The sequence below is a fragment of the Heterodontus francisci genome, chromosome 26 (assembly GCF_036365525.1).
Source record: "Heterodontus francisci isolate sHetFra1 chromosome 26, sHetFra1.hap1, whole genome shotgun sequence".
Classification (NCBI taxonomy): Eukaryota; Metazoa; Chordata; class Chondrichthyes; order Heterodontiformes; family Heterodontidae; genus Heterodontus; species Heterodontus francisci.
In genome coordinates this window covers 69,626,604-69,641,499 of record NC_090396.1, presented here as the reverse complement: position 1 = coordinate 69,641,499, position 14,896 = coordinate 69,626,604, and positions in this window count along the sequence as shown.

Here is a 14,896-nt window from a genome sequence, read left to right as displayed (position 1 = left end):
TGGGCAATCACAAACTCTACCTGCAGACTCCTCAGCGCCTTGATTTGGAGCCTCTTCGGCAGGGTGACAGGTTTCTCAGCGTCTGAGACACCTGGCTAAACAAAAAACATTAATTTCAAAACCCTTATCCTTGATTATACTTCCTCCTATTGGGTACCCCACAAGACATCTGCAACCTCCTGCAATCCTGTTTCCCACTTAAACCATCCACTGATCCTACTCTATCCATGTGTCACACTCTCCTTCTGCCTAGCCTCTGAGTCAAAAGATTGTGGGTTCAGGTCCCACTCTAGAGACTTGAGCTCGTAATCTATGCTGACACCTCAATGCAGTACTGAGGGAGTGCTCTGCTGTTGGAGGTGCTGCTTTTCGGATGACATGTTAAACCAAGGCAGACTCTCTTGGGTGAATGTAGAAAATCCTCTGGCACTATTTGAAAGAAGAGGAATGTTTTCCCTGGTGTCCTTTATCCCTTAACCAACATCGCTAAAAAAAATTATCTGATTATTATCACATTGCTGGGAGCTTGCTGTGCGCAAATTGGCTGCCATTTTTCCTACATTACAACAGTGACTATGCTTCAAAGGTACTCCTGAGTTTGTAAAATGCTTTGGGATGTCCTGTGGTTATGAAAGATGCTACAGACAGAGGCGAAAGGGGAGAGCCAACTGTGCAACAGCCCCGACAAACAAATTTCTCTGCAGCACCTGTGGAAGAGCCTGTCACTCTAGAATTGGCCTTTATAGCCACTCCAGGCGCTGCTTCACAAACCACTGACCACCTCCAGGCGTGTATCCATTGTCTCTCGAGATAAGGAGGCCCAAAAGAAAGAAGAAAGAATGAAAGGTGCTACAGAAATGCAGGTTCATTCTTTATTTCCTTTCTATTTCATCTCTACACTTTGGAATTCTCATCTGAAACCCCTCTTCCCTGTCTCCTCTTTTCCTATCCTCAAAACCTTTCTCATCCCTGGCTTCAGTTGTATCCTTAAATTATATCTCCAGCGCCTGCTTGGGGTCTTCTCCCCTCCTTGTGAAGCACTTTGGGATGTGCAAAGTGCAAGTAGTTGTTTGTACAATAGCTGGTCTAGGGTTTGCGGGTGATGTGTTGGTGCATTTTTGGTGTAAGATAGTGAGTTAGCTTGTTGGCGTAGGTTGTGGGATTGTTAGCATGTGTCAATGGGTTTGCTGGTGTATATTGTGAGTTTACTGGTCTATGTTGGTGGGCTTGGTGGTGTATATCAGTGGGATTCCAGGTGTATATCAGTAAGTCTCTGGTGTATATTGGGTGGGTTTGTTGGTATGTTGGTGTTGATTGTAAAGGGGAAGGATGGTCGGATTGGAGATGGGAGTAGGAAGCGTCTGGTCATGATGCTCCAGCCATCATGGTTGTGGGGCAGGCTTGATGAAGCAGCTGGTCTTTTCCTGCCTATCAATTTCGTATGAAGGAAAAATGTATTCAAACACTCCTAAATATCCAGGAAACGTTTGTGTTATTTACATGGGAAGAGAAATGGTTAAAATGATGTCAATAATGTTGGAAGTCTGGTCCATCACGGAGCAGCTTTTCCTTAGGTAAAATTGGCGTTGGTTGGTGGAGGTTGGGAGGGGTGTAGTTGACAAGCCTGCCAATTAAATGAAGACACTTTGGCTAGAATTGTGTCCGGACTCTTGTTTGAAAGCCATTGATCAGTTTCTCTGTCAATTACTTTCCTGGTCATTCTTTCACCTTGAAGGTTAAACTGCTTTGCTCATTGCCTGTGACCGTAAACGACCTCTCCTTTTGAAGTGATTATCCCTTTATCTATGGTGCCGATGAGGATACTGTGGAATTTTGTACCATAACACTGGAAATTGAAAGCTAAAGGTGTGAATACCTCTGTTAACTGCTGTATTTTTATATATAAAAACAGTGTCGCCTGAGGTTGCCGTGGTATAACCAATCACAGATAAAGGACAATTTTCTAATAATTACTAAAAGAAGAAATGACAATAATTTAGTGGTAATGAGAGAACACATAAATACAGTTGTCAGACTCTCACCCGAGGCCCAATGGAAAGTAGCCTTTTAAGCCAAAAGAGATACAATTAAAGTGTAAAGAATAGGCCTTTGATGTTGGCCTGGAAGTAAGAGAAACATCTCGGGCAAAGAAAAAGGCTTTCTGTCCAGTAACTTTGGTTACAGACCGTTAATAAGATCACTTTGAAGGGCTCAGGGTTTCTTGCTAATCTGCCAATGTAAAATGTTAATGTTACTACGCTGGGAAGAGCTCAAACATTAAAGGTCATAGCGTTACAGCTGTTCCAAAGCAACTCCTTAGGGATAAACCCCTTTATACTAGCAATGACTTAAGGCTGAAGGTTTTCTTTTAAGGTAAAATTAATTGAACAGACTTAAATCTAAAAGATTTTTTTAAAAATTATGTAATTATTTTTGCTCTTTGTAGATCTTCACCATGGCCCCCTCCCCAATTTTACCCACAGTTTTGCCACTATATTCCTCACCACAATTGAGAAGTGAGGAGCCAGTTCCCAGAGCACAAAGGTAAATCCGAATGATGGAAGCCCTTTGGCCCATCTAGATATTCCTTCCATAGAAACCTACAATTTCCTCATTACAATACCCAATTCACAATCAGGACTCTGGTTTACTCACTCTTGGGTATATTTTCATTCTGTTACTACTTTGAGTGAACAAGTTGGTGCAAGTATAAAGAGAAAACTACTGTACTTGCACTGACTTTCCCTTACATTAGCATAAGACCTTATCCCTTGTTTCTCAGTCCAATTTCAAACAAAATAGCCACTTTAAACATCAAAATATCTTCTCCAGCAGCAACTGTTTGCCACTGAGTTCTCGAGTGAATAATAGTGAGGGACAGGACTGTTTCACTGTGCACTGTTACTATATTTTTACTAAGAACAAGAACTATGCTTTGCCCGTACATCTAAGTTAAAAGAGATGGACATTGATAGCCATGAATAAATGGCCATTTTCAACTCATAGCTTGGGTGAGAGATGATTGTTGGCACGGTTTGTTCAATGATCAATCTCACACAATCAACAAATGAGTTGAAAGGAGCTGGGCCCTTACTGGCAAATTCTGGCCTCTTGCGCATGCCCGATTCCCATTGCCCCACCATTGGCGGCTGTGCTTTCAGCCGCCTGGGCCCTAAGCTTTGGAATTCCCTCCTTAAATCTCTCCACTTCTTCCTAACATCTTTTTGTGTAGCTCAGTGTCAAATTTTGTCAGATAACACTCCTGTCATGGGATGTTTTACTATGTTAAAGGTGCTATATAAATGCCAGTTGTTAATGAAGAGGTGGCTTGACAATATGTACTGAGCTTTATAATTGTACTCATTGGAAATTAACTCACAGGACAAATAAAAATGTGAAATCAAATGAATCACCTTACCTTTTACACCTAGAAGAAAACAAATCAAATTGCTAACTTTTTTTACATTACGCACTCACAGACACACTTGAATTTTTTATATTGGAGAAGGTGCAGAGAAGAAAAGCAAACGAGATGTGCTAAGAGGAAAGTTTAGAGAAATTTAAGAGAGTTGGTTTTCCTGACCTGTCCCCTCCTATGGATAAGTGCATTGTGTCCAAAATGTGCTGTTCTTGTTCAGTTCAAGCTGCACTTGATTTTGGTGGGCCAAGACATTGATACGGACTGGCTGTATCACTGGTGCAGAGCTGCCTCCTGGTAGGACCCTGCACTGGCAAGTGGCCCTGGAAAGTTGAACAGGTCTGGCCACCTGTGTACATTACGTGCAAATCACCTTACATATGAAAGAAAGGCCCACATACATTAGCTGGATCCCTCAGAACCACCAATCTGAGGAAGAGTCTGGAACAAGCTTTCATCACCAGCTTCATAGAGTGTCCCTGTGTTGCCCAAACAGAAAATTGAGGCCTTTTGGGCAGCACTATCCTTCCAGCCTCATTTACCTAACCAGATAGAGCCTGCCTTTACTGCACCCACAGAATCAGGTCTGCCCTGGGAAGCCAGGAGAACTCAGGAGTGTGTAAAGGGTGCAGCTCAGGCAAAATGTGTCTCCATCCCCTTTTTCCTGATGTTTGTGCCCAGGGGCAAAGGCCAGGAAATTCAGCCCCAAAATTCACAATTTAGAGAGGAGCTAAAGAGGGAAGGGGGAAGAACCTGAAGGAAGGAAATAAAGATGAAGGAACTTGCAATTATGTAGGAGCTTTTACAACCTCAAGATCTTCAAAAGCTCTTTACAGTCAATGAAGTACTTTTGAAGTATAGTCACCATTGTCATGTAGGAAATGCAACAGCCAATTTGCACATAACAGGTTCCTCCAAACAGCAATGAGATAAATGACCAGATCATCTGGTTTTAGGTGTTGATTGAGATAAATGTTGGCCAGAATTTCAGCTGAATTCCCCTGCAGTTCTTCAAATAGTGCTGTGGGATTTTTTAGTTCCATCTTCTGACTTAAGAGGAGAGAGTCCCACCACTGAGCCAAGGTTGATATCTATTTATTTATTTATTTAGAGATACAGGCCCTTCGGCCCACCGAGTCTGTGCCAACCAACAACCACCCATTTATACTAACCCTACAGTAATCCCATATTCCCCACCACCTACCTACGCTAGGGGCAATTTACAATGGCCAATTTACCTATTACCTACAAGTCTTTGGCTGTGGGAGGAAACCAGAGCACCCGGTGAGAACCCACACGGTCACAGGGAGAACTTGCAAACTCCGCACAGGCAGTACCCAGAATTGAACCCGTGTCCCTGGAGCTGTGAGGCTGCGGTGCTAACCACTGCGCCACTGTGCCACTATGAACAGTATTGAATGTATTGACAAGGTCAACTTAGAATGTTGCTTAGGGCTAGTCAAACCAGTGGACAGAAATATAAATTAATGAAAAGTAAATTTGAAATGAGTCTTACAAGAATGTATTTACCCTGAGTGATAAACATTTACGAAGTATTACAAAGTAATTATAAAATGCTAATGTTGCTGAACGAGTAATCCAGAGGCCTGGAATAATGATCTGGAGACATAAGTTCAAATACCACCACAGCAGCTGGGGAATTTAAATTCAATTAATTAAATATAAAATCTGGATTGAAAAGCTAATATCAGTAATAGTGACCATGAAACTGCCGGATTATTGTAAAATCCATCTGGTTCACGAATGACATTTAAGGACCCTTCTTCATCTGAATCCAACAACATAACCTTCCATTCCTTCCTCTCTCGTGTGTTTATCCAGCTTCCCTTTAAATACATCTCTGTTATTCGTCTCAACTAGTCCGGGTGGTATCGATTTCCATATTCTCACCACTTTCTGGGTAAAGAAGTTTCTCCTGAATTCCACATTGGATTTATGAGCGATTTTTAGCTCTGGGTGGGTTTTGGTGGGTGGGTAGTGAGTTGAGATGGAAACTCAACCACTGCTGAAATAAGGCTTGAGACATGTTAACTCCTAAGCCACCAGTTGCTAGCAGAAGCGGCTTCCCCTAACTCACAGGGACTTGCATTTGGGAAGGGGGGAAGTCCCTGTTAAGAGGGGACCTAAGCATTTCTTGTGGGGCCTGCAGGAGCATTCCTGATTCCCTTGGCCCCACAAGAGTAGTGTGAAAAAGAGTAGCTATTTGGGCCACTTCTGGCAGTCTTTACCTCTGTCATGGGATTTTTTTCCTCCTCTGTTTAAAAACTAAGGGGGCTGTTTACCTTTAAGGCAGAGAGAAGCTTTTAGATTCTCTGGGCACAGTGTGTGCCAGCAGCAAGCCTGTTTCCTAGGCAACAGCAGGGAGAGAGAGGCCACCTGCTGTATTGTATTCGTTAACTGTGTGTAAACACTGGCTAGAACCAGTTTGATCTGGAGACTAACGAAGCATGCTCCATGAAGGAAGGAGTTCTCTTTCTCTCAGCAGAAAAATCTACTTTGGTCTACAGGCTGTGTTTCGCCTGGAGAGGGAAAAAACCCCGGAAAGGAAATCTTTGTATTGTTGGAGGTAGCAAATTCCTTTTTACTTCCAATCTCTAAGAAGTCTTTGCCTCATGAGTGACTTTCTGTTGCCTTTGTGTGTTTCTGGGAGTTCTGGAATTCTCAGTAAAATTTCTACTGAAAGACTGACAATTTTAAAATCCAAATAGACCTGTTGCTATACTCCTTGTTGAAAGAACTGTGTGACACATGCTGCAAATGAAGTGCTTTGAACATCTATCCATTATAAACTGTTCGTCAAATTCACCTGGACACTTAAAGTGGCATCTGACTGTTTGGTTCTAGGACACCTCATCGAACCGGGAACGTAACCCACAAAAACTACAACCTAGTTATTTTATTATTCCTAAGAAACAGCTCTAATTTAAAACATCATTTTAAAAACATGTTAACCGTTGGTTTTTGAATGTATGTGTGTGCGCATGAAGGTTAGGAGGAATAAGAAGTTATAGGAGAAGCAGAGTTAACGTTTCGGGTCAATGACCCTTCTTCGGAAGAAGGGTCCGAAGAAGGGTCACTGACCCGAAACGTTAACTCTGCTTCTCTTTCCACAGATGCTGCCAGACCTGCTGAGTGGTTCCAGCATTTCTTGTTTTTATTTCAGATTTCCAGCATCCGCAGTATTTTGCTTTTATATAAAAAGTTATAAGGTCTTTAGACATAGATTTATCTCAATATTGTTTAAGATTTAGTTTATTAATAAATAGTTAATTTGTTGTTGTTTAAGAGTTCCTAGTTTTGGTCAGTTTTATTCTGGGGGGATTAATAAAGTGTTTAATTTTGCTAAATTTCCAGTAGGTGGGAAAACTGTAATAATATGCTATGACCTGTGGAGTAATGGGTCTGAATTGAAAGTGCATTACTCCCGCCTTGGTCATAACACAGTGGTTTCCTCACTCAGACCACAGAGTTAAAATTGCAGTCAGATCCTGATGACATCAGAGGATCTGTCATGCATCTGTAAGGATGGAGCTTGCCTGTTTTGAGTGGGTGTCCTTCCCACCTGCTCAGTAAAGTGAGTTAAAGTTCAGAACGGTGAATTGCTGGTGGGTTTCTGGCAGGTAAATAACCTGGATGCTTTTGACTGCCCACTCTAGGGTTAAAATCACCACCTTGGATTAACTTACCAAATAACATTGTGGCATTAAAGACATTTGGGAAGCTAGGATGCTAGGCTGGATGATTGGTGTATTAGAAGGGTGAATTTGATGGATTCTCAATCCTTGACTTATTATTATTGTGTTTTCATAAGTTTTGTATTTTTCCTCTTGCTCCTTGCTTTTATAGAGTTTCCTCTGCAAGACACACCATTCTCTAGCAGTCAGTTTGTTTCCAGGCCTTTGTCAGGGCTGCACTGTAACTGGCCACAGGGTATGAGTCACTTTCTCTCTGATGTTCCCTCCCTGTGGAGAGACGTTATTGTTCTGCTCTGCATCTTTCCACTCAGGGATGGCCATACTTGTGAACTCACCCATGTGAGGTCTCAGGGGCTAGAATTTGTTCTATTTTTTGTCAACCCTGTATTTAAGTTAGTTTCAGGGTGTTTTACCTACTGTCAATTTTGTTTTCTATTCTACATTTTTAAAATAATTAAACAGAAATCTTTGATGATGTACGGCATTGAGTTACTACAGTGGGTCAGAGTGCAAGAGTTCAGGCTCAGTCCTTCTGGTTCATTGGGCTTTATTTTGAGTGCCTTTGCCTGGTGTTATTGAGGTGATAATGGCCTTAGAAGGGATTGGCTGCCATCCTGCCCTGTTAACAGCAGCAATGCGACCAGCTCCATTTTGAAAGGAGTCCCTACTGTTGAGTGTTCAAATTGCCCGTATGTTTCAGGTGATAGGCCCTTCTTAATATAGAAATTGGGATCCTATGACATGAATAGAACCCTGATTGCCATTTTAAGTCAGAACTGATTGGCTCCTGTGCAATCTCCCCCAGGGCCCACAAAAAATGAGCTACTATGCCAGGGACCCCGACTCTGCAATTGTGACCCCCAACAGCCCACCTCCCAACTTACATTGCTGGGAGATGCCTCTTGAGGCCTCAATTGACAGCTTGTAACTCGCCTGCCAGATTTAAATGAAGCTGCTGTCTCAAATCACAGGGTGGGGGCAGGGGGTGCTCTTTGCTGCCAATGGCCCAATCCACTAGGTGGTTGCCCAAAAGACAAAGTAGATTCCGATGAGTTTCTGCTCAGCTTTGTTGCCAGAGGAAGGACTTTGCCCTTCTCTTGGAAGCTCCCCATGGAGGTGGAAAGGAGGGATTGTGCAGCAAGCAGATTGGGGATGACTTTCCCTGTCTCCGTTCAGGGATGAACTTGGTCTGTGCTCAGCATCCGTTCACAATATTAGTGTTGAGGAGCTCGGTGGGAAGCCATGTTGATTTTGTGTGATAGTGGAAAACGCACAATGGAAATGGAAATCGGGAGAAATGTAAAGGGCTGCTGGTTCATTATCACCCATTTTACACTGTCACAGAAAGTCTAAATTACTTTCAGTGTTTGGGGATCACATGAAAAAATGTCTTTAAAATATTTTGGTCAGACATGAGATGTGACAAAAGAACCAGAGGGCGATGAGGTGAATTTTTTTGACGCAGTGAGTTGTTGTAATCTGGAATACGTTGCCTGAAAGGGTGGTGGAAACAGATTCAATAATAACCTTCAAAAGGGAATTGGATAAATATTTGAAGGGGAGAAAATGACAAGGCTATTGGGAAAAAGCAGGGGAGGTGGACTAACTGAACAGCTCTTTCAAGGAGCTGGCAAAGAATGTGCTGTAAAATTCTATGAAACAAGAATAAATATTGTGGGTCCATGGTAGGGTCAGTTTCTGAGTGCTGATGATAAGAGCAAACCTTCAGGTTAATTGCTGTTATTTATTTGTACGGAGATGGTTGTGCATTATAAAGCCACTTTTCATCATTCAACTCTCAACTAATGTAACTTTCACCAAGCTGATTACAGCGTTAAATAAATCAAACTGTGAAGAACATTGCTTTCAGCCCTGGTCTTTTTTGCAATATTTTATTTAATCCTCTGAGAACTCTATGCTGCTCCAACTTTGGTCTCTTGTAGATACCTGGTTTCCTTTGCTCCACCATTGGTGGCTGTGCCTTCACCCGCCTAGGCCCTAAGCTCTTGAATTCCCTCCGTAAATTTCTCTTTTGTCCTTTACAACACTCATTAGAACCTACCTCTTTGACCAAGCTTTTGGTCAACCTGTTTCAATACCTCTATATGTGACTTGGTGTCAAATTTTTTGTGATAACGTTCCTGTGAAGCGCCTTGGGATGTTTTACTACGGTAAAGGTTCTACATAAATGCAAGTTGTTGTGACTTGTTATGTTTATGCAAGGATTCTTCAGCTGACCCTGTGGCCAAGGCAGGATGGTTGGTCTGGTCTCAGACAAAGCTTCGAGGTAAGTCTGGGCCAACTCTGAGTTCCGTTCACAAGGGTTGGTCTCCAAAACAGATGCGGACTCAAAACAAACTAGCATAGAAATTCAATATCAACGCTGCCATATAAATGAGACAGCGTAAAGACCTCTGGAGGCATCAAAGTTTCCAAAACAGATATCAGATTCGACAGACAGTTTTGCTGCCTGTCTCTGGAGAAAATGATAAATGCCTGTCACCAGTAGCACTGGCCATAGTGTCCAGCACAGTACTCTGGCAGCCTGCCCATATAGTCGTGCAATGCAACTGTCATAATGTTGCACTGCTTTGACTTTCACCCAGCATCAGGGCAGGAGGTGCAGCCACTGTGATAAAGTCATAAATGACTTTGACGTAAACTACACCTAATTTCCCTACACCGCTGATTCATACTGCAGTATAAACAGGACAGGCTGGGTCCAATGGCAATAAGATTATGTTATATGATACAAATGGGATACAAGCAAGGTATAAAAGTAACTGAAGTGATCTGGGCTAAGCTCACTGACATCATCTTTCCATGGCCGGTCTCTTCTTTAGAAATTGTGTTAGCAACCTACAAAGGAGTTACACTGCTGTCTCCCAAGGAAAACATGAAGTGCTGCCACCTCCCTACTTATTAATGCACAGCTAGAGAGGCTGTAATTGATGCTTACCTAACAAGCCTCATGCCCCCTTGGTGAGATCAGCTAGACTTGGCTTGACTGCTGGCTCCTTTTGTGTGACAAACTTCATTTTCTGTTTATTTGTCTTTCTCACATTGGGGCTCAAAAGATCAAGGCATGTTTGATTACTTGCTCGCACTCTGTTTCTCACGCTCCATGCAGGAGTTAGTACCTAGGTGATAACTATGTAGATCCCTGCTTCTGTACTTGTTCATTTGGATTATTTTTACTTTACATAAACAATGCTCTCTCGATGGAACAAAGAAACAGTAGGGCGAACTTTATAGCATATGGGTAGGGTTACAAGTGCGTATTTTTGATATGCAGGCACTTTGCTATTGATATTTGACTAACATGTACATGCATTATGCACATGGAGGCGAATAGCATAGATGACTTTAAGGAGAAGTTCGATAAGTACAACAAAAACAACTTACATTTACATAGTAAAACAGCTCAAAGTGCTTCACGGAAGCATATCAAACAAAATTTGACAACAAGCCATGTAAAGAATAGGGCAGATGACCAAAAATTTGATCAGTGAGGTAGGTTTTAAGGGGTGTCTTAAAGGAGGAGAGAGAGGTAGAGAGGCAGAGAGATGTAGGGAGGGAATTCCGGAACTCAGGGCCTAGCAGCTGAAGGCACGGCTGCCAATGGTGGAACGATTAAAATTGGGATGAGCAAGAAGTCAGAATTGGAGAAGCATAGAGATCTCAGAGGGTCGTCAGACTGGAGCATATTGCAGAGCTAGGGAGGGGTGAGAGTACATGAAGAAGAATGGAATAGAAGGATATGCAGATAGGGTTAGATGAGTAGAGTGGGATGAGGTTCATGTGGTGCATAAAGACCACATAGATCAGTTAGGCTGAATGCCTTTGTCTATAGTATAAATTCCATGTAAAGCATCTTCATCTTTGGCCTCCTTGTCTCGGGAGACAATGGGTAAGCGCCAGCAGGTGGTCAGTGGTTTGTGGAGCAGCGCCTGGAGTGGCTATAAAGGCCAATACTAGAGTGACAGACTCTTCCATAGGCGCTGCAGATAAAATTGGTTGTCAGGGCTGTTTCGCAGTTGGCTCTCCCCTTGCGCTTCTGTCTTTTTTCCTGCCAACTGCTAAGTCTCTTCGACTCGCCACACTTTAGCCCTGCCTTTATGGCTGCCCGCCAGCTCTGGTGATTGCTGGCAACTGACTCCCATGACTTGTGATCAATGTCACAGGACTTCATGTCGTGTTTGCAGACGTCTTTAAAGCGGAGACATGGGCGGCCGGTGGGTCTGATACCAGTGGCGAGCTCGCTGTACAATGGATCCTTGGGGATCCTGCCATCTTCCATGCGGCTCACATGGCCAAGCCATCTCAAGCGCCACTGACTTAGTAGGGTGTATAAGCTGGGGATGTTGGCCGCCTCGAGGACTTCTGTGTTGGAGATACAGTCCTGCCACCTGATGCCAAGGATTCTCCGGAGGCAGCGAAGATGGAATGAATTGAGACGTTGCTCTTGGCTGACATATGTTGTCCAGGCCTCGCAGCCGTAGAGCAAGGTACTGAGGACACAGGCTTGGTACACACGGACTTTTGTGTTCCGTGTCAGTGTGCCATTTTCCCACACTCTCTTGGCCAGTCTGGACATAGCAGTGAACATAGCATAAAGCATAAAGACCAGAAATCCAATGAATGTACTTCTCTAAGTGCTTGTATCTATGGAAACACCTTTACGGGCAAGCGCATGTGGCACAGTATGTTGGTACTTCAACAGATTGGTCGAATGCAGATTCAAACCTGCAGTCCCTCACATGGTATGTTCTCAACCTCAGTCAAGTGGTGTCAGTTGCTATTCTACAAGAGACAGAAGTAAACATAGAAGACCGATTTCTCCCCTCCCCACCTGCTGTCTACCTCTTTAGTGGCATGCAGGAGCCTGGAATGGGAAATGGTTTGTGTCTCGGGTCATTTTAATTCTGCTTCAATTGTGCATACTGAAAATGGTGCTAAGCAGGGATCACGAGTTGGTAAGCAGTGATAGTGTCACTTGGAGTAAGGAATTAACTGAATTCAAGGTATATGGATCAACATTCAGGTCTTCTGTCTGACAATAATTTCTTTGGACTTTCTGATGTTCTCAATTATGGATGCACAGAGTAGAATCCACTAACAAAAAACAAAGTTTGGATAAAGACTGTTCAAAGTTCACGGCAGTGGAAGACTAAACATTTATCCCCATATTCAAAACAGGCAAGTTTGTCTTACAAATGCAAAATTACTTTCTAATAAATATGGTAAATCAAAATGAGGAATTTATACTATTTTTCCCCAATGTGCAGTTATATAGTAACCTCTGGTAGCCCCAGCAGGGGAATCAATAAATGGTAGGAACCCTGGTTGCTTTTCCCCTTTTCCAGCTCCAGAACACTGAGGTCAACTCTGCAGCATCTGGGCTCAGATCAACTAACTCAGCAATGACCAGGAATTGAATCTTGAACCATCATGATCTGCATGGCACTGCGCCACACTGGGCAGTACATTCACCAAACTCAGCCACCAGCAATGTTCTATAAAGGTTATAGCCGAGAAATGACTTGGCGATATCAGCAATTGAACATGTATTGCTTTTGTATGAAATGTGTCACTCCATTATTTTAATAGGGCTGTCAACTGATTTAAATAAATGGGTTAACACCCCTGCTAAAACGGCAGGCAAAGCTATACCATGTGAATGCGTTGGGCACTCATCCATTAATACTGTTGTCATTGATTTCGAGGCTAAATATTGGCGTTTTCAGTCATGCTCAGTCCCCGACCATTGTTCTAAAAATGCAGCTGCAACACCATCACCTAGAGCAGCTTGGCAAGTGTGGCAAGAGTCAAAACATCTGTTGCAGTCTTTAACAGGCCAATCTTTGTAATGGCTGATGCATTTGGCAATGAAGTGGTGTCACTGCATTGCTGGTTGCATCCTCCATGCACAAGAATCTACCTGCTTTTTTAATATATAACGTTTGAAAATGAAGTACAAAGCTTTGATCACTTTGTGCCTCAGATTCTGTTGCAGATTTGTCAGAGCATTACTGTTTAAAATGCACATAAAGGGGGCCTGGGGAATAAAGGCCCCCTCGACAGAAATAAAAGGGGCCTGGGTTATAAAGGCTTCTTAAAAAAAAGAAAAAAATGGTTAGAAAAAAAATGGGTTAAATAAAAAAACAGGGTTAGATACAGAGTAAAGTTCCCTCTACACAAAAAAAACTGTCCTCAATTTAAAAAAAAAAATCTTTCATAGACTGGTAAATTAATTTCTAATGCTCAGCAGCTGGTCAGGGGTGGAGAGAATCCTACAATGGAGGACTTTAATAATCTGCTTTTCAGAAAAAAAAAAGCACTTGGACTTGGTGAAGATACGCTCAAACATACTGGCTTTCTTCAAGCCCTGTGTCAGGCATGGTTCAGTTGTTAGCACTCTTACCTCAGAGTCAGAAGGTCATGGGTGGCGAGGCCCCGCCTGCCCTCTCAAATGGACGTAAAGATCCCACGCCACTACTGGAGGAAGAGCTGGGGAGTTTTCGCAGGGTCCTGGGGTGAATATCTTTCTCACAACCAACACCACTAAAACAGATTGTCTGGTCATTATCTCATTGCTGTTTGTGGGACATTGCTATGTGCAAATTGGCTGCCACATTTCCTACATTACAACACTCAGTACATTTTAAAAGTATCTGATTGGCTGTTAGGCCCCATATGAATGCAAATCTTTCTTTCAACCAAAGGTGATATCTTCCAAGGCTATAGGTTGAGACCAGGAGGTAACATAGAAAAATAATCCAGAGGGTGTGACTTTGGATCAGTCTAATAATCATTTGTTTTTCTAATATTGTCGAGGGAATTGACAGGCCTTCTATGGATGATTTCAGGGAATCAAGTGTAAGAATACAAACATGCCACCGAAAATCCTTTGCTAGATTTTGATCAGTAGACAAGTCAACATTGTCCATGCTAAAACAGCTTGCATTTATATAGCACCTTTACCATAGTAAAACATCCCAAGGTGCTTCACATGAGTGTAATCAGACAAAGTTTGACACAGAGCCACAGATAGATTTGCATTCATACGGGGCCTATACAACCTGAGGATATCCCAAAATGCTCCACAGCCAATGAGATACTTTTAAAATGTACTGAGTGTTGTAATGTAGGAAATGTGGCAGCCAATTTGCACATAGCAATGTCCCACAAACAGCAATGAGATAATGACCAGACAATCTGTTTTAGTGGTGTTGGTTGTGAGAAAGATATTCACCCCAGGACCCTGCGAAAACTCCCCAGCTCTTCCTCCAGTTGTGGCGTGGGATCTTTTATGTCCATTTGAGAGGGCAGTCGGGGCTTCGTCACCCATGACCTTCTGACTCTGAGGTAAGAGTGCTAACAACTGAACCATGCCTGACACAGGGCTTGAAGAAAGCCAGTATCTAGCATGATTGAGCATATCTTCACAAAACTAAGTGCTTTTTTTCTGGCAAGCAGATTATTAAAGTCCTCCATTGCAGGAACAAAAGCTTGGTCAAAGAGGTTGTCTTTAAGGAAAGACTTAAGGGAGCAGAGAGAGGTAAAGAGGTGAAGAAGTTTAGGGAGCGAATTCCAGGGTTTATGGCTAGGCAGCAGAAGGCATGGTCGTCAGTGGTGGAGTGAAGGTAATTGGGGATGGTCAAGAGGCCAGAAATGGTAGAACGCAGAGATGTGGGACGGTTGTAAGGCTAGAGGAGGTTAGAGATAGGGAGGCAGCGAGGCAAGGAGGGATTTGAACACA